Genomic DNA, 20,725 nt, shown 5'->3' with positions numbered 1-20,725 from the left:
GTGGCTCCTCCCCATCCTGTTCCCACAAAGGAACTGAAACATAGCCCCAACCACTGTGATTCTTGGGCCTTATTAAGGACTGCCAAGAATACCTAGAAGCTGTGCAACCAGCAGTACTCAACCAAGATGCAGGCAGGCTATGCTGATCACACTCAAAGCAAAGCCAATACCAAGTTTTTCTGCTACACCCAGGCAGAGGGATTAATGCATAGCCAGAATACCCTAATACTTTAATGGTGCTATGTAAATCATGTTTGTTTCTAGTATAAAAGTTAAAAAGCAATATTCAAAACAACTATAGACTCTGATTTTTTTTAATTTTATTTTTAATTTTTTTTTAAATTTACATCCAAATTAGTTAGCATACAGTGCAACAATGATTTCAGGAGTAGATTCCTTAGTGCCCCTTACCCATTTAGCCCATCCCCCCTCTCACACCCCCTCTAGCAACCCTCAGTTTGTTCTCCATATTTATGAGTCTCTTCTGTTTTGTTCCCCTCCCTGTTTTTATATTATTTTTGTTTCCCTTCCTTTGTTCATCTGTTTTGCTTCTTAAAGTCCTCATATGAGTGAAGTCATATGATGTTTATCTTTCTCTGACTGACTAATTTCACTTAGCATAATACCCTCCAGATCCATCCACATAGTTTCAAATGGCAAGATTTCATTCTTTTTGATTGCTGATCTATACTCCATTGTATAGATATACCACATCTTCTTTATCCATTCATTCATCAATGGACATTTGGGCTCTTTCCATACTTTGGCTATCATTGACAATGCTGCTATAAACATGGGGGTGCATGTGTCCCTTGGAAACAGCACACCTGTATCCCGTGGATAAGGGCCTAGTAGTGCAATTGCTGGGTCGTAGGATAGTTCTATTTTTAGTTTTTTGAGGAACCTCCATACAGTGAAGAAATGGGAAAAAGACATGAATAGACACTTCTCCAAAGATGACATCCAGATGGCCAACCGACACATGAAAAAATACTCAAGATCACTCATCATGAGGGAAATACAAATCAAAACCACAATGAGATACCAACTTACACCTGTCAGAATGGCTAACATTAACAACTCAGGCAACAACATATGTTGGTGAGGATGCAGAGAAAGAGGATGTCTTTTGCATTGTTGGTGGGAATGCAAGCTGGTGCAGCCACTCTGGACTCTGATAATTTTTTGACTAAAGCCAGAATATAGACAGATGTAAAGTGTGACATCAGTAGCATAAAATATGTGGTGAGGAAATGTAAGAGTGTACCGATTTTATATGTGATTTGAATGTAAGTTGTTATCAGATTAAAATATACTGTTGTAAGATATTTTATGTAAGCCTCATGGCAACCATAAAGAGGAAAACCTACATTAAATGCACGAAAGATAAAAAGACAAGAATACAAGCATAGTATTATAAGGAAGACAGAAAGAAAGGAATAAAGAAATGAAATAACTAAAAAAGCCAGAAAACAATTCACAAAATGGCAATACTAAGTCTTTACATATCAATAATTACTTCACATATAAATGTACTAGATTCTCAATTCAAAAGACACAGAGTGGGAGGAGGAGGGGAAGATGGCGGCGTAGGAGGACGCTGGGCTCACCTCGCGTCCTGCTGATCACTTAGATTCCACCTACACCTGCCTAAATAACCCAGAAAACCGCCAGAGGATTAGCAGAACGGAGTCACCGGACCCAAGTGCAGACGAGAGGACCACGGAAGAGGGTAGGAAGGGCGGCGAGGCGGTGCGCGCTCCACGGACTGGCGGGAGGGAGCCGGGGCGGAGGGGCGGCTCGCCAGCCAAGCAGAGCCCCGAGTCAGGCTTGCAAAAGCGGAGGGGCCTGACGGACTGTGTTCCGACAGCAAGCGCGACTTAGCGTCTGGGAGGTCATAAGTTAACAGCTCTGCTCGGAAAGCGGGAAGGCTGGAGGACAAAGGGAGGGTGAGCTGCGGAGCCCCCGGATGACAGAGCTCAGTTTGGCGGGGAACAAAGGCGCTCGCCAGCGCCATCTCCTCCTCCCATCCCCCAACCAAAATTCCAAAGGGAACCGGTTCCGGCCAGGGAAATTGCTCGCTCCTCGCAAACACCCAACTCTGTGCTTCTGCGGAGCCAAACCTCCGGCAGCGGATCTGACTCCCTCCGGCTGCCACAGGGCCCCTCCTGAAGTGGATCACCTAAGGAGAAGCAAGCTAAGCCTGCCCCCCCCCCACTGCCGCCGTGCACCTTGCCTTCCCACCCCAGCTAATACGCCAGATCCCCAGGATCACAAGCCTGGCAGTGTGCAAGTAGCCCAGACGGGCCACGCCACCCCACAGTGAATCCCGCCCCTAGGAGAGGGGAAGAGAAGGCACACACCAGTCTGACTGTGGCCCCAGCGGTGGGCTGGGGGCCGACATCAGGACTGACTGCGGCCCCACCCACCAACTCCAGTTATACACCACAGCACAGGGGAAGTGCCCTGCAGGTCCTCACCACACCAGGGACTATCCAAAATGACCAAGCGGAAGAATTCCCCTCAGAAGAATCTCCAGGAAATAACAACAGCTAATGAGCTGATCAAAAAGGATTTAAATAATATAACAGAAAGTGAATTTAGAATAATAGTCATAAAATTAATCGCTGGGCTGGAAAACAGCATACAGGACAGCAGAGAATCTCTTGCTACAGAGATCAAGGGACTAAGGAACAGTCACGAGGAGCTGAAAAACGCTTTAAAGGAAATGCAAAACAAAATGCAAACCAACACGGCTCGGATGGAAGAGGCAGAGGAGAGAATAGGTGAACTAGAAGATAAAGTTATGGAAAAAGAGGAAGCTGAGAAAAAGAGAGATAAAAAAATCCAGGAGTATGAAGGGAAAATTAGAGAACTAAGTGATACACTAAAAAGAAATAATATACGCATAATTGGTATCCCAGAGGAGGAAGAGAGAGGGAAAGGTGCTGAAGGGGTACTTGAAGAAATCATAGCTGAGAACTTTCCTGAACTGGGGAAGGAAGAAGGCATTGAAATCCAAGAGGCACAGAGAACTCCCTTCAGACGGAACTTGAATCGATCTTCTGCACGACATATCATAGTGAAACTGGGAAAATACAAGGATAAAGAGAAAATTCTGAAAGCAGCAAGGGGTAAACGTGCCCTCACATATAAAGGGAGACCTATAAGACTCGTGACTGATCTCTCTTTTGAAACTTGGCAGGCCAGAAAGAATTGGCACGAGATTTTCAGGGTGCTAGACAGCAAAAATATGCAGCCGAGAATCCTTTATCCAGCAAGTCTGTCATTTAGAATAGAAGGAGAGAGAAAGGTCTTCCCAAACAAACAAAAACTGAAGGAATTTGTCACCACTAAACCAGCCCTACAAGAGATCCTAAGGGGGACCCTGTGAGACAAAGTACCAGAGACATCACTGCAAGCATAAAACATACAGACATCACAATGACTCTAAACCCGTATCTTTCTATAATAACACTGAATGTAAATGGATTAAATGCGCCAACCAAAAGACATAGGGTATCAGAATGGATAAAAAAACAAGACCCATCTATTTGCTGTCTACAAGAGACTCATTTTAGACCTGAGGACACCTTTAGATTGAGAGTGAGGGGATGGAGAAGTATTTCTCATGCTACTGGAAGCCAAAAGAAAGCTGGAGTAGCCATACTTATATCAGACAAACTAGACTTTAAATTAAAGGCTGTAACAAGAGATGAAGAAGGACATTATATAATAGTTACAGGGTCTATCCATCAGGAAGAGCTAACAATTATAAATGTCTATGCGCCGAATACCGGAGCCCCCAAATATATAAAACAATTACTCATAAACAGAAGCAACCTTATTGATAAGAATGTGGTAATTGCTGGGGACTTTAACACCCCACTTACAGAAATGGATAGATCATCTAGACACACGGTCAATAAAGAAACAAGGGCCCTGAATGAGACATTGGATCAGATGGACTTGACAGATCTATTTAGAACTCTGCATCCCAAAGCAACAGAATATACTTTCTTCTCGAGTGCACATGGAACATTCTCCAAGATAGATCATATACTGGGTCACAAAACAGCCCTTCATAAGTTTACAAGAATTGAAATTATACCATGCATACTTTCAGACCACAATGCTATGAAGCTTGAAATCAACCACAGGAAAAAGTCTGGAAAACTTCCAAAAGCATGGAGGTTAAAGAACACCCTACTAACGAATGAGTGGGTCAACCAGGCAATTAGAGAAGAAATCAAAAAATATATGGAAACAAACGAAAATGAAAATACAACAATCCAAACGCTTTGGGACGCAGCGAAGGCAGTCCTGAGAGGAAAATACATTGCAATCCAGGCCTATCTCAAGAAACAAGAAAAATCCCAAATACAAAATCTAACAGCACACCTAAAGGAACTAGAAGCAGAACAGCAAAGGCAGCCTAAACCCAGCAGAAGAAGAGAAAGAATAAAGATCAGAGCAGAAATAAACAGTATAGAATCTAAAAAAACTGCAGAGCAGATCAACGAAACCAAGAGTTGGTTTTTTGAAAAAATAAACAAAATTGACAAACCTCTAGCCAGGCTTCTCAAAAAGAAAAGGGAGATGACCCAAATAGATAAAATCATGAATGAAAATGGAATTATGACAACCAATCCCTCAGAGATACAAACAATTATCAGGGAATACTATGAAAAATTATATGCCAACAAATTGGACAACCTGGAAGAAATGGACACATTCCTGAACACCCACACTCTTCCAAAACTCAATCAGGAGGAAATAGAAAGCTTGAACAGACCCATAACCAGCGAAGAAATTGAATCGGTTATCAAAAATCTCCAAACAAATAAGAGTCCAGGACCAGATGGCTTCCCAGGGGAGTTCTACCAGACATTTAAAGCAGAGATAATACCTATCCTTCTCAAGCTATTCCAAGAAATAGAAAGGGAAGGAAAACTTCCAGACTCATTCTATGAAGCCAGTATTACTTTGATTCCTAAACCAGACAGAGACCCAGTAAAAAAAGAGAACTACAGGCCAATATCCCTGATGAATATGGATGCAAAAATTCTCAATAAGATACTAGCAAATCGAATTCAACAGCATATAAAAAGAATTATTCACCATGATCAAGTGGGATTCATTCCTGGGATGCAGGGCTGGTTCAACATTCGCAAATCAATCAACGTGATACATCACATTAACAAAAAAAAAGAGAAGAACCATATGATCCTGTCAATCGATGCAGAAAAGGCCTTTGACAAAATCCAGCACCCTTTCTTAATAAAAACCCTGGAGAAAGTCGGGATAGAAGGAACATACTTAAAGATCATAAAAGCCATTTATGAAAAGCCCACAGCTAACATCATCCTCAACGGGGAAAAACTGAGAGCTTTTTCCCTGAGATCAGGAACACGACAGGGATGCCCACTCTCCCTGCTGTTGTTTAACATAGTGCTGGAAGTTCTAGCATCAGCAATCAGACAACAAAAGGAAATCAAAGGCATCAAAATTGGCAAAGATGAAGTCAAGCTTTCGCTTTTTGCAGATGACATGATATTATACATGGAAAATCCGATAGACTCCACCAAAAGTCTGCTAGAACTGATACATGAATTCAGCAAAGTTGCAGGATACAAAATCAATGTACAGAAATCAGTTGCATTCTTATACACTAACAATGAAGCAACAGAAAGACAAATAAAGAAAATGATCCCATTCACAATTGCACCAAGAAGCATAAAATACCTAGGAATAAATCTAACCACAGATGTAAAGGATCTGTATGCTGAAAACTATAGAAAGCTTATGAAGGTAATTGAAGAAGATTTAAAGAAATGGAAAGACATTCCCTGCTCATGGATTGGAAAAATAAATATTGTCAAAATGTCAATACTACCCAAAGCTATCTACACATTCAATGCAATCCCAATCAAAATTGCACCAGCATTCTTCTCGAAATTAGAACAAGCCATCCTAAAATTCATATGGAACCACAAAAGGCCCCGAATAGCCAAAGGAATTTTGAAGAAGAAGACCAAAACAGGAGGCATCACAATCCCAGACTTTAGCCTCTACTACAAAGCTGTAATCATCATGACAGCATGGTATTGGCACAAAAACAGACACATAGACCAATGGAATAGAATAGAAACCCCAGAACTAGACCCACAAACGTATGGCCAACTCATCTTTGACAAAGCAGGAAAGAACATCCAATGGAAAAAAGACAGCCTCTTTAACAAATGGTGCTGGGAGAACTGGACAGCAACATGCAGAAGGTTGAAACTAGACCACTTTCTCACACCATTTACAAAAATAAACTCAAAATGGATAAAGGACCTAAATGTGAGACAAGAAACCATCAAAACCTTAGAGGAGAAAGCAGGAAAAGACCTCTCTGACCTCAGCCGTAGCAATCTCTTACTCGACACATCCCCAAAGGCAAGGGAATTAAAAGCAAAAGTGAATTACTGGGACCTTATGAAGATAAAAAGCTTCTGCACAGCAAAGGAAACAACCAACAAAACTAAAAGGCAACCAACGGAATGGGAAAAGATATTTGCAAATGACATATCGGACAAAGGGCTAGTATCTAAAATCTATAAAGAGCTCACCAAACTCCACACACGAAAAACAAATAACCCAGTGAAGAAATGGGCAGAAAACATGAATAGACACTTCTCTAAAGAAGACATCCGGATGGCCAACAGGCACATGAAAAGATGTTCAGCGTCGCTCCTTATCAGGGAAATACAAATCAAAACCACACTCAGGTATCACCTCACGCCAGTCAGAGTGGCCAAAATGAACAAATCAGGAGACTATAGATGCTGGAGAGGATGTGGAGAAATGGGAACCCTCTTGCACTGTTGGTGGGAATGCAAATTGGTGCAGCCGCTCTGGAAAGCAGTGTGGAGGTTCCTCAGAAAATTAAAAATAGACCTACCCTATGACCCAGCAATAGCACTGCTAGGAATTTATCCAAGGGATACAGGAGTACTGATGCATAGGGGCACTTGTACCCCAATGTTCATAGCAGCACTCTGAACAATAGCCAAATTATGGAAAGAGCCTAAATGTCCATCAACTGATGAATGGATAAAGAAATTGTGGTATATATACACAATGGAGTACTATGTGGCAATGAGAAAAAATGAAATATGGCCTTTTGTAGCAACGTGGATGGAACTGGAGAGTGTAATGCTAAGTGAAATAAGCCATACAGAGAAAGACAGATACCACATGGTTTCACTCTTATGTGGATCCTGAGAAACTTAACAGGAACCCATGGGGGAGGGGAAGGAAAAAAAAAAAAAGAGGTTAGAGTGGGAGAGAGCCAAAGCATAAGAGACTCTTAAAAACTGAGAACAAACTGAGGGTTGATGGGGGGTGGGAGGGAGGGGAGGGCGGGTGATGGGTATTGAGGAGGGCACCTTTTGGGATGAGCACTGGGTGTTGTATGGAAACCAATTTGTCAATAAATTTCATATATATAAAAAAAAAAAAAAAAAAAAAAACAAAAGACACAGAGTGGGCTCTCTCCCCGGTATCTCACCGCTGCGTCAGTGCACTTAGGCATCAGCAAATTAATGAGAGGAGAGAGGAGGCCCCTGCTCTTGGGCACCCGCAGGAACGTACTCCAGCTCCAGACACACCGTAAACACTTTCATCTAATGGAAGATAAGCTGTGAAATCGGATTTCTGAACCACAAGACACTTGTGTAAAAACTGCATTCCATACCAGGCCTTAAATGTTCCAAAGCTCAGTTTGCTATCAGCATCCCAGGTGGTGCAATTAATAAAGAGCTAGCGTGGGGCCACTGGCACAAACAAGGCAGCTCCTTAGAACCTGAACTTCCTATTAGTTCCATTCCTTGGGTAGATAATGCCTGTTAATTACTCTGGAGTATTTTCTTTTAGAAATTATTTTGGCAAGGAGAGAGGGAAGATGGCGGCATAGGAGGACACTGGGCTCACCGCGCATCCTGCTGATCACTTAGATTCCACCTACACCTGCCTAAATAACCCAGAAAACTGCCAGAGGATTAGCAGAACGGAGTCTCCGGAGCCAAGCACAGACGAGAGGCCCACGGAAGAGGGTAGGAAGGACGGCGAGGCGGTGCACGCTCCACGGACTGGCGGGAGGGAGCCGGGGCGGAGGGGCGGCTTGCCGGCCAAGCAGAGCCCCCGAGTCTGGCTGGCAAAAGCGGAGGGGCCTGACGGACTGTGTTCTGACAGCAAGCGCGACTTAGCGTCTGGGAGGTCATAAGTTAACAGCTCTGCTCGGAAAGCGGGAAGGCTGGAGGACAAAGGGAGGGAGAGCTGCGGAGCCCCCGGATGACAGAGCTCAGTTTGGTGGGGAACAAAGGCGCTCGCCAGCGCCATCTGCCCCGCCCATCCCCCAGCCAAAATCCCAAAGGGAACCAATTCCTGCCAGGGAACTTGCTAGCTCCGTGCAAACACCAAACTCTGTGCTTCTACGGAGCCAAACCTCTGGCAGCGGAACTGACTCCCTCCGGCTGCCACAGGGCCCCTCCTGAAGTGGATCACCTAAGGAGAAGTGAGCTAAGCCTGCCCCTCCTGCCCCGGTGCACCTTGCCTACCCACCAGCAGATCCCCAGCATCACAAGCCTGGCAGTGTGCAAGTAGCCCAGACCGGCCGCCACCCCACAGTGAATCCCACCCCTAGGAGAGGGGAAGAGAAGGCACACACCAGTCTGACTGTGGCCCCAGCGGTGGGCTGGGGGCAGACATCAGGTCGGACTGCGGCCCCGCCCACCAACTCCAGTTATACACCACAGAACAGGGGAAGTGCCCTGCAGGTCCTCACCACTCCAGGGACTATCCAAAATGACCAAGCGGAAGAATTCCCCTCAGAAGAATCTCCAGGAAATAACAACAGCTAATGAACTGATCAAAAAGGATTTAAATGATATAACAGAAAGTGAATTTAGAATAATAGTCATAAAATTAATCGCTGGGCTTGAAAACAGTATACAGGACAGCAGAGAATCTCTTGCTACAGAGATCAAGGGACTAAGGAACAGTCAGGAGGAGGTGAAAAACATATAAACGAGATGCAAAACAAAATTGAAACCACGACTGCTCAGATTGAAGAGGCAGAGGAGAGAATAGGTGAACTAGAAGATAAAGTTATGGAAAAAGAGGAAGCTGAGAGAAAGAGAGATAAAAAACTCCGGGAGTATGAGGGGAAAATTAGAGAACTAAGTGATACACTAAAAAGAAATAATATACGCATAATTGGTATCCCAGAGGAGGAAGAGAGAGGGAAAGGTGCTGAAGGGGTACTTGAAGAAATTATAGCTGAGAACTTCCCTGAACTGGGGAAGGAAAAAGGCATTGAAATCCAAGAGGCACAGAGAACTCCCTTCAGAGGTAACTTGATCTTCTGCACGACATATCATAGTGAAACTGGCAAAATACAAGGATAAAGAGAAAATTCTGAAAGCAGCAAAGGATAAACGTGCTCTCACATATAAAGGGAGACCTATAAGACTCGTGACTGATCTCTCTCTTTTGAAACTTGGCAGGCCAGAAAGGATTGGCACGAGATTTTCAGTGTGCTAAACAGAAAAAATATGCAGCTGAGATCCTTTATCCAGCAAGTCTGTCATTTAGAATAGAAGGAGAGATAAAGGTCTTCCCAAACAAACAAAAACTGAAGGAATTTGTCACCACTAAACCAGCCCTACAAGAGATCCTAAGGGGGACCCTGTGAGACAAAGTACCAGAGACATCACTACAAGCATAAAACATACAGACATCACAATTACTCTAACCCTTTATCTTTCTATAATAACACTGAATGTAAATGGATTAAATGCGCCAACCAAAAGACATAGGGTATCAGAATGGATAAAAAAACAAGACCCATCTATTTGCTGTCTACAAGAGACTCATTTTAGACCTGAGGACACCTTTAGATTGAGACTGAGAGGATGGAGAACTATCTATCATGCTACTGGAAGCCAAAAGAAAGCTGGAGTAGCCATACTTATATCAGACAAACTAGACTTCAAATTAAAGGCTGTAACAAGAGATGAAGAAGGGCATTATATAATAATTACAGGGTCTATCCATCAGGAAGAGCTAACAATTATAATGTCTATGCGCCGAATACCGGAGCCCCCAAATATATAAAACAATTACTCATAAACATAAGCAACCTTATTGATAAGAATGTGGTAATTGCAGGGGATTTTAACACCCCACTTAAAGAAATGGATAGATCATCTAGACACACGGTCAATAAAGAAACAAGGGCCCTGAATGATACATTGGATCAGATGGACTTGACAGATATATTTAGAACTCTATATCCCAAAGCAACAGAATATACTTTCTTCTCGAGTGTACATGGAACATTCTCCAAGATAGATCATATACTGGGTCACAAAACAGCCCTTCATAAGTTTACAAGAATTGAAATTATACCATGCATACTTTCAGACCACAATGCTATGAAGCTTGAAATCAACCACAGGAAAAGTCTGGAAAACCTCCAAAAGCATGGAGGTTAAAGAACACCCTACTAACGAATGAGTGGGTCAACCAGGCAATTAGAGAAGAAATTAAAAAATATATGGAGGGGCGCCTGGGTGGCGCAGTGGGTTAAGCGTCTGACTTCAGCCACGTCACGATCTCGCGGTCCGTGAGTTCGAGCCCCGCGTCAGGCTCTGGGCTGATGGCTCGGAGCCTGGAGCCTGTTTCCGATTCTGTGTCTCCCCTCTTTCTCTACCCCTCCCCCGTTCATGCTCTGTCTCTCTCTGTCCCAAAAATAAATAAACGTTGAAAAAAAAATTAAAAAAAAATATATGGAAACAAACGAAAATGAAAATACGACAATCCAAACGCTTTGGGACGCAGCGAAGGCAGTCCTGAGAGGAAAATACATTGCAATCGAGGCCTATCTCAAGAAACAAGAAAAATCCCAAATACAAAATCTAACAGCACACCTAAAGGAAATAGAAGCAGAACAGCAAAGGCAGCCTGAACCCAGCAGAAGATCAGAGCAGAAATAAACAATATAGAATCGAAAAAAACTGTAGAGCAGATCAACGAAACCAAGAGTTGGTTTTTTGAAAAAATAAACAAAATTGACAAACCGCTAGCCAGGCTTCTCAAAAAGAAAAGGGAGATGGCCCAAGTAGATAAAATCATGAATGAAAATGGAATTATTACAACCAATCCCTCAGAGATACAAACAATTATCAGGGAATACTATGAAAAATTATATGCCAACAAATTGGACAACCTGGAAGAAATGGACAAATTCCTGAACACCCACACTCTTCCAAAACTCAATCAGGAGGAAATAGAAAGCTTGAACAGACCCATAACCAGCGAAGAAATTGAATCGGTTATCTAAAATCTCCCAACAAATAAGGGTCCAGGACCAGATGGCTTCCCAGGGGAGTTCTACCAGACGTTTAAAGCAGAGATAATACCTATCCTTCTCAAGCTATTCCAAGAAATAGAAGGGGAAGGAAAACTTCCAGACTGTTTCTATGAAGCCAGTATTACTTTGATTCCTAAACCAGAGACCCGGTAAAAAAAGAGAACTACAGGCCAATATCCCTGTTGAATATGGATGCAAAAATTCTCAATAAGATACTAGCAAATCGAATTCAACGGCATATAAAAAGAATTATTCACCATGACCAAGTGGGATTCATTTCTGGGATGCATGGCTGGTTCAACATTTGCAAATCAATCAACGTGATACATCACATTAACAAAAAAAAAAAAAAAAGAAGAACCACATGATCCTGTCAATCGATGCAGAAAAGGCCTTTGACAAAATCCAGCACGCTTTCTTAATAAAAACCCTCGAGAAAGTCGGGATAGAAGGAACATACTTAATGATCATAAAAGCCATTTATGAAGAGCCCACAGCTAACATCATCCTCAATGGGGAAAAACTGAGAGCTTTTCCCCTGAGATCAGGAACACGACAGGGATGCCCACTCTCACTGCTGTTGTTTAACATAGTACTGGAAGTTCTAGCATCAGCAATCACACAACAAAAGGAAATCAAAGGCATCAAAATTGGCAAAGATGAAGTCAAGCTTTCGCTTTTTGCAGATGACATGATATTATACATGGAAAATCCGATAGACTCCACCAAAAGTCTGCTAGAACTGATACATGAATTCAGCAAAGTTGCGGGATACAAAATCCATGTACAGAAATCAGTTGCATTCTTATACACTAACAATGAAGCAACAGAAAGACAAATAAAGAAAATGATCCCATTCACAATTGCACCAAGAAGCATAAAATATCTAGGAATAAATCTAACTAAAGATGTAAAAGATCTTTATACTGAAAACTATAGAAAACTTATGAAGGTAATTGAAGAAGATTTAAAGAAATGGAAAGACATTCCCTGCTCATGGATTGGAAAAATAAATATTGTCAAAATGTCAATACTACCCAAAGCTATCTACACATTCAATGCAATCCCAATCAAAATTGCACCAGCATTCTTCTCGAAACTAGAACAAGCAATCCTAAAATTCATATGGAACCACAAAAGGCCCCGAATAGCCAAAGGAATTTTGAAGAAGAAGACCAAAACAGGAGGCATCACAATCCCAGACTTTAGCCTCTACTACAAAGCTGTAAACATCAAGACAGCATGGTATTGGCACAAAAACAGACACATAGACCAATGGAATAGAATAGAAACCCCAGACCTAGACCCACAAACATATGGCCAACTCATCTTTGACAAAGCAGGAAAGAACATCCAATGGAAAAAAGACAGCCTCTTTAACAAATGGTGCTGGGAGAACTGGACAGCAACATGCAGAAGGTTGAAACTAGACCACTTTCTCACACCATTCACAAAAATAAAGTCAAAATGGATAAAGGACCTGAATGGGAGACAGGAAACCATCAAAACCTTAGAGGAGAAAGCAGGAAAAGACCTCTCTGACCTCAGCCGTAGCAATCTCTTACTCGACACATCCCCAAAGGCAAGGGAATTAAAAGCAAAAGTGAATTACTGGGACCTTATGAAGATAAAAAGCTTCTGCACAGCAAAGGAAACAACCAACAAAACTAAAAGGCAACCAACGGAATGGGAAAAGATATTTGCAAATGACATATCGGACAAAGGGCTAGTATCTAAAATCTATAAAGAGCTCATCAAACTCCACACCCGAGAAGCAAATAACCCAGTGAAGAAATGGGCAGAAAACATGAATAAACACTTCTCTAAAGAAGATATCCGGATGGCCAACAGGCACATGAAAAGATGTTGAACGTCGCTCCTTATCAGGGAAATACAAATCAAAACCACACTCAGTTATCACCTCACGCCAGTCAGAGTGGCCAAAATGAACAAATCAGGAGACTATAGATGCTGGAGAGGATGTGGAGAAACGGGAACCCTCTTGTACTGTTGGTGGGAATGCAAATTGGTGCAGCCGCTCTGGAAAACAGTGTGGAGGTTCCTCAGAAAATTAAAAATAGACCTACCCTATGACCCAGCAATAGCACTGCTAGGAATTTATCCAAGGGATACCAAAGTGCTTATGCATAGGGCCACTTGTACCCCAATGTTTATAGCAGCACTCTCAACAATAGCCAAATTATGGAAAGAGCCTAAATGTCCATCAACTGATGAATGGATAAAGAAATTGTGGTTTATATACACAATGGAATACTACCTGGCAATGAGAAAAAATGAAATATGGCCCTTTGTAGCAACGTGGGTGGAACTGGAGAGTGTAATGCTAAGTGAAATAAGCCATACAGAGAAAGACAGATACCATATGGTTTCACTCTTATGTGGATCCTGAGAAACTTAACAGAAACCCATGGGGGAGGGGAAGGAAAAAAAAAAGAGGTTAGAGTGGGAGAGAGCCAAAGCATAAGAGACTGTTAAAAACTGAGAACAAACTGAGGGTTGATGGGGGGTGGGAGGGAAGGGAGGGTGGGTGATGGGTATTGAGGAGGGCATCTTTTGGGGTGAGCACTGGGTGTTGTATGGAAACCAATTTGACAATAAATTTCATATATTAAAAAAAAAAGACACAGAGTGGCTACAAAAGAATCATGTGTTGTCAAGGATGCAAAGATCAAGGTACCCTCTAGCACTGCTTGTAGGAATGCGAACTGGTACAGCCACTGTGCAAAACAATATGGAGGTTACTCAAAAAATTAAAAATAGAGCTACACTATTATCCAGTAATTGCACTACTGGGTATTTACCCCAAAATACAAAAACACCAATGCAAAGGGATATGTGCATCTCTATGTTTATTTGCAGCATTATTTACAATAGCCAATGTATGGAAGCAGCCCAAGTGCCCATCCATAGATGAATGGATAAAGAAGTGGTATATATGTGTGTGTGTGTGTGTAGATACATATATATATTATGTATCATTATTATTATTCAGCCAGAAAAGAATGAAATCTTGCTATTTGCAACAACATGGATAGAACTAGAGAGCATAATGCTAAGTGAAATAAGTCAAAGACAAATATCATGATTTCACTCATGTGGAATTTACTAAATGAAAGAAAGGAGCAAAGGAAAAGAGAGATAGAGACAAATCAATAAACAGATTCTTAACCATATAAAACAAACTGATATTTACCAGAGAGGTGGTGGGTGGGGGGATGGGTAAAATAGGTGATGGGAATTAAGAAGTACACTTATCATGATGAAAAAAATAATAAAAAAAATAAATAATCAGTGGGGAAAAAAGACAGAGTGGCTAAATAGATTAAAAAACAAGTTCCTAAATCTGATCCCTCTAAGATACTTAAAAATAGCCTGAAAGTAAAGGGATGGATGGAAAAAAGATATTCCATGCAAACAGTAACCTAGAGAGTAGAAATGGTAATATTTATGTCAGATAAAATATTTTCAGTCAAAATTTTATGAGACAAAAAAGATACTATATAGTGAGAAAGGCATCAATTCATCAAAATAATAGAAAATTATAAATATATATGCTCCCAATATTGGAGCACTGAACTATTTAAAGCAAATATTAACAGAACTAAAAGGTGAAATGGACAACAATAGAATAATAGTAAAAGACTTCAATATCCTACTTTCATCATTAGACAGATCATTAAGAGAAAATTAATAGGGAAATGGGGGATCTAAATAACACTATAAACCAAATGGACTAAACAGACATACACAGAACATTCTGTCCAACAGCACCAGAAAACAAATTCTCAAGTATAAACAGAACATTCTTCAAGATAGATCATATGTTTGGCCACAGAACAAACATTAACAAATTCAAAAAAGATTTAAATCATATCAAGTATCATCTTTAGCTATAATGGTATGAAACTAGAAATCAGTAACAGGAGGAAAACTGAAAAATTTTAAAAATATATGTAAATTAAAAAACATACTCTTGAATGAACCATTAATCAAAGAAGTAACCAAGAGGGAAATCAGAAAGTATCTTGAGACAAACAAAAATAAAAGCACAATATACTAAAATCCTTGGGATACAGCAAAAGTAGTACTGAGGGGAGCATATAGTAACAAATGTCTACTTTAAGGAAAAAAAGAAAGATACGAAATAAACACTCTAACTGTATAATTCAAGGAATTAGAAGAACAAACTAAGCCCAAAGTTACTAAGCCCAAAATTATAAATTAAGTATTAAATCATATGATCCTCCCAATAAGTACAGATAGTTTTTTCACAGAATTCAATATTATTTCTTGTCAAAAGCTCTTAAAACTTTGGGCATAGAAAGACCATATCTCCATATTAAAAAAGGCTATATATGAAAAACCCACAGCTAACATTTTACTCAACATTGAAAAGTTGAAAGCTTTTCCTCTAAAATCAGGAACAAGACAATTATGTCCACTCTTGACCTTCCTTTTCAAGATAGTACTAGAGTTGGTGTTAGCTCCGGGATGTGGAGTGGGCGCTGTGGGAGATCCTGTCAGGTGCTTGCAGAGCTGAATGTTATTCTAAGAACTTGGGAATTCAGGCTTCCACTGTGGTGTTAGGTACTGATTAGAAGATGCCAGATGATGGGAGTGCCTGGGTGGCTCAGTCAGCTGAGCATCCAAGTCTTGGTTTCAGTTCAGGTCATGATCTCATGGTTTGTGAGTTTGAGCCCAGTCGGGCTCTGCACTGACAGTGAGAAGCCTGCTTGAGATTCTCTCTCTCTCCTCCTCCTCCTCCTCCTCCTCCTCCTCCTCCTCCTGCATGCTCTCTCTCTCAAAAACAAACAAACAAACAAACAAACTTAAAAAAAAAGATGTCTGATGATGCTTCTGGAGACCATGGGGTGTCTGCCAGTCTTGGTACCCTCAGCCATGTCTACAATAATGTGTTTCTTCCCCAGTCCACCAGGCACTCACAAGAGTCATTCATCACCTACTTTGATGAGAAGATCACCATTCCTGAGGAATAGTATTCTTGTTTTAACTTTCAAAAACTCTGCGCTTTCATGGGACCCAACTTTCTCATGAGCACTGCCTACTTGGATCCAGGAAACATTGAATCTGATTTGCAGTCTGGAGCAGTGGCTAGATTTAAGTTGTTCTGGGTTATTTTGTTGGCCACCATCATGGGACTCCTGCTCCAGCACCTTGCAGCTAGATTGAAAGTGGTCATGGGGTTGCTGAAGTATGTCACCATCAGTATCTCAGGGTCTTATAAATTATCCTATGGCTAATGGTGAGTTGGCTATTTTTTGCTCAGATATGCAAGAAATTATTGAATCAGCCATTTCCATCAATCTTCTGTCTATAGGAAGGTATCCTCTATGGGGTGGAGTTCTCATCACCATTGCAGATATCTTTGCATTTCTCTGGACAAATATGGCTTATGGAAGCTATAAGCATTCTTTAGACTTTCTCATAACTATTATGGCCCTCACATTTGGATATATGTTACAGTTAAACCCAGACAGAGCCAGGTACTCAAGGGCATATTCCTGCCCTCCTATTCAGGATGTCACTTCCCACAGATTGAGCAGGCTGTGGGCATCGTGAAAGCTGTCATCATGACACACAATATGTACCTGCATTCTGCCTTAGTCAAGTCCAGAAAGGTAAAATAAGCCAATAAGCATGAAGTTCAAGAAACTAATATGTACTTTTTCATTTAATCTTGCATTGCTCCCTTTGTTTCCTTCATCATCAACATCTTTGTTGTCTGTCTTTGCTGAAGCAGTTTTTGAAAAAAAAAACAACTAGGTGGTTGCAGTCTGTAAAAATAATGGCAATCCCCACACTGCCCTTTTTCCTGATGATAACTCAACACTGGCTGTGGGCATCTATAAAGGGGGTGTTGTACTGAGATGTTACTTGGGTCTGCTGCACTATACATCTGGGCAGTGGGGATCCTGGCTGCAGGACAGAGCTCCATCATGACAGTAACCTATTTTGGCCAGTTCATCATGGAAGAATTCCTGAACCTAAAATGGTGACACTTTGCTCGAGTGATTCTGGCTCACTCTATTGCCATCATCCCCACTCTGCTTGTTGCCATCTTCCAAGATGCAGAGCATCTAACAAGGATGAAGGAGTACCCTACAATCCAGCAATTGCACTGCTAGGTATTTACTCAAAGAATACAAAAATGCTAATTCAAAGGGATACGTATACCCTGATGATTTAGCAGCATTATCTATAATAGCCAAATTATGGAAACAGCCCAAGTGTTTATATACATACATATACTGTGGAATATTACTAGTCATAAAAAAGAATGAAATCTTGCCATTTGCCATGATATGAATTGAGCTAGAGAATATTATGCCAAGAAAAATAAGTCAGAGAAAGACAAATACCATATGATTTTACTCATATGTGGAATTTAAGAAATAAAAGAAATGAACATGGTGGGGAGAAGAGAAACCAATTAACAGAGTATTAACTATAGGGAACAAATTGAGGGTTGCTTGAAGGGAGGTGGGCTGCTGGATGGGCTAAAGACGTGACAGGTATTAAGGAGGGCACTTGTTGTGATGAGCACTGGGTGTTATACATAAATGATGAATCACTAAATTCTCCACCTGAAAGTAACATTACACTGTATGTTAACTAACTGGAATTTAAATAAAAATTTTGGCAAAAATTTAAAAAAATAACAAAGTTGAAACCAGTCCTCTCACAACTAAAAAAGAAAAAAAAAAGAATATCTGAAATCAAATCTGTAATCCCATGATATCACCAGCCTGGATTTTACAACAGTAGTTTAACTAATAGGAAAACTGATATGTTTTATGCAGTGAAAAAAAACAAATGTGTACAACACTGCAAGATTTTGCTCCTTACTGCAATCTATGAACTTAAAGTTGAATTTACAACCTGTACAAATCTTCAAATTGGTAATGAGTTTGTATTTCCATGTGCAACAAGAATTTCATTTAATTCATCTCTCTCATTGACATTTGAAATACTTGTAAATTTTGTGACTCAGCCCTGTATCCTACATGCTTCAAGATAGTAACAGGAATCATTCATTCATTTATTTATAGAAGCTAAGCTTATAAGTTATTTCTATATATAATGTGGAAGATGCATTCCTACTGTGCTTTAATCAAGATGCAGGCCTCAGTCAACCAACTCCAGTACTACTAAATAGCAATTTGGTTAGCAACTCCCTGGAAAAAATAGATAAGTATAATCCTTACAATGTGTGGCATGAATTGTCACACAAAAATAGAAATAGTTACTAGGGAAGCATCATTATATATGAAGATGCTGGAAAGAAGCTACATCATTGGACTGTTGTAAAGATTCATTAAGACTGGTACACATAGTGTTTAAGATCGTGTCAGGTATATAGTAAACTTGTAATAAATGGTGCTAGTATACTGTGCTTGTTAATACTTTTCTGCTCCATTTAGCCAACCAGATAGTTTTTAAAAGCCTGAAGTTCTTTTTAAGCTAGTTATTATAAAAATCACAACAGTAGTTGGTTAATAACTGACATAACTTCATAAAATTTACTACATACTAACTTTATAAAATTTACTCTGTATTATTAGTATATTAGTCTATTAACTAATTAAATATGAGATATATTTTATAAGTAAAATTAATGTCCATATGTAAGTATAATATGAATCTGTCATTAAAGAGAATTCAAAATTACAAAAAATAATAAAAACTATTTAAAAATTAAAAAAACAAAAAAATAAATAAAAAATAAACAGATTCTTAATTATAGATACAATCTGATGGCTACCAGAGGAGAGGGGGTGGGGAGAGATGTTAAGTAGATGATGCAGATTAAGGAGTGCACTTGTGATGAGTACTGGGTGATGCATGGAGTTGTTGAATCACTATATTGTAAACCTGAAACTAATATAAAACTGTATGTTAACTAACTGAAATTAAAATAAAAAAGTTTAAAAAAATCAATAAAAGTATTCTCTGGAAATCAACTGACTATATGGAATTTACAATAAAGAATACCATGCATTTACTTATTTTATTTTTATTTTAAATTATTTTTATTTTAAATATTATTTTCATGCCTGTTTTTCCAAACAATAGTTGAACATTTACTAACACAACACTGCTTCATAATTTCATTTTGCTTAGTCAATTTTCATTCATTCTGCTAAAACATTTAGACTTTATGTCTTTGTGGGAGGATGGGTTAAATGGGTGATGGGTACTAAGGAGGGCACTTTTTTGGGATGAGCACTGGGTGTCATATGTAAGAGATGGATCGTTGGGTTCTACTCCTGAAGCCAAGTATGTTAACTAACTTGACTAGAAACAAAAAATAACAAAAAACAGTTAGACTTTAGTACATGGATGCAGAAAGCAGTAAATACAAAACCCCTGCCATCTAAAAAGGGCACAACATCCAAGGATAATAAGAATCTTGAATACTTTGACATGTGATGAAGGGAAAGGTAATGATGTTTCTTTTTTCTTCTCTGTTAAGTGTGGTGATAATCAAAACATGAGGGGAAATAAATCTATTAAATGACTTTTTAAACAAAGCCCAACAGTAGTCTGTTCAGGCCTTAAGAATCAAGGGGTTAGGACTCTCTGTATTAGACCATAACCCTCCACAACTTCTATCCATAGAAATCCAAAGCATTACAGACACCTACAATGACACTCCAGGCTAGTCCTTTCTTTACATCCTTCCAGAAAAATTATAGCCTTTCATTATCTCTCAAACACATGTAGTGCTCTCCAATCTCTGTTCCTTGCTCAAACTCTTTTTTTTTTTTTTTTTACTTAGGATAATCCCTCCTTACAAACTCCTAGTTGAAGAGTGTTATCTCTTGTATACCTAGGGGGACTTTGTCATCAATTCTGAATATACTTATCTGTATGTTCTAAGGCTTATTGTATTATTTAAAAAAAAAAGACTCTTCATGGTCCAGTCAAATACCCACAAATTCATATATTATTTATGTATGTTTATTCCTTCAGACAAATTCTTGCCCCTGTCTAAATGAGAAAAGTTAGGAAAGTATCTGTAAGGCATTTTGTAAGCCTGTACACACACACACACACACACACACACACACGCACATGCACACACACACACATATGTATTTTGCAGATGGTAAAGCTTATATGTGTAAGCTGATAATATTATTGCTTTTATTGTTACCATCACAATTTTTCAAGATGGCCGGCCTCCTTTTCTTTTTATTCTTTTTTTTTTTTAATTTTTTTAACGTTTTATTTATTTTTGAGACAGAGAGAGACAGAGTATGA

At 39.9% G+C, this 20,725-nt stretch overlaps 1 pseudogene; it reads left to right on the top strand.

Moving 5' to 3' along the window:
* The window catches only part of LOC115506817, a 116,414-nt pseudogene extending 96,144 nt beyond the window's left edge, over positions 1 to 20,270 (top strand).
* The last annotated feature ends 455 nt before the right edge of the window (positions 20,271 to 20,725 follow it).

Source organism: Lynx canadensis, chromosome X (assembly GCF_007474595.2).
Source record: "Lynx canadensis isolate LIC74 chromosome X, mLynCan4.pri.v2, whole genome shotgun sequence".
In the NCBI taxonomy this organism is placed as follows: Eukaryota; Metazoa; Chordata; class Mammalia; order Carnivora; family Felidae; genus Lynx; species Lynx canadensis.
Note: the sequence above shows the minus strand (reverse complement) of the source record. Positions and strands in the feature narration are given on the sequence as shown.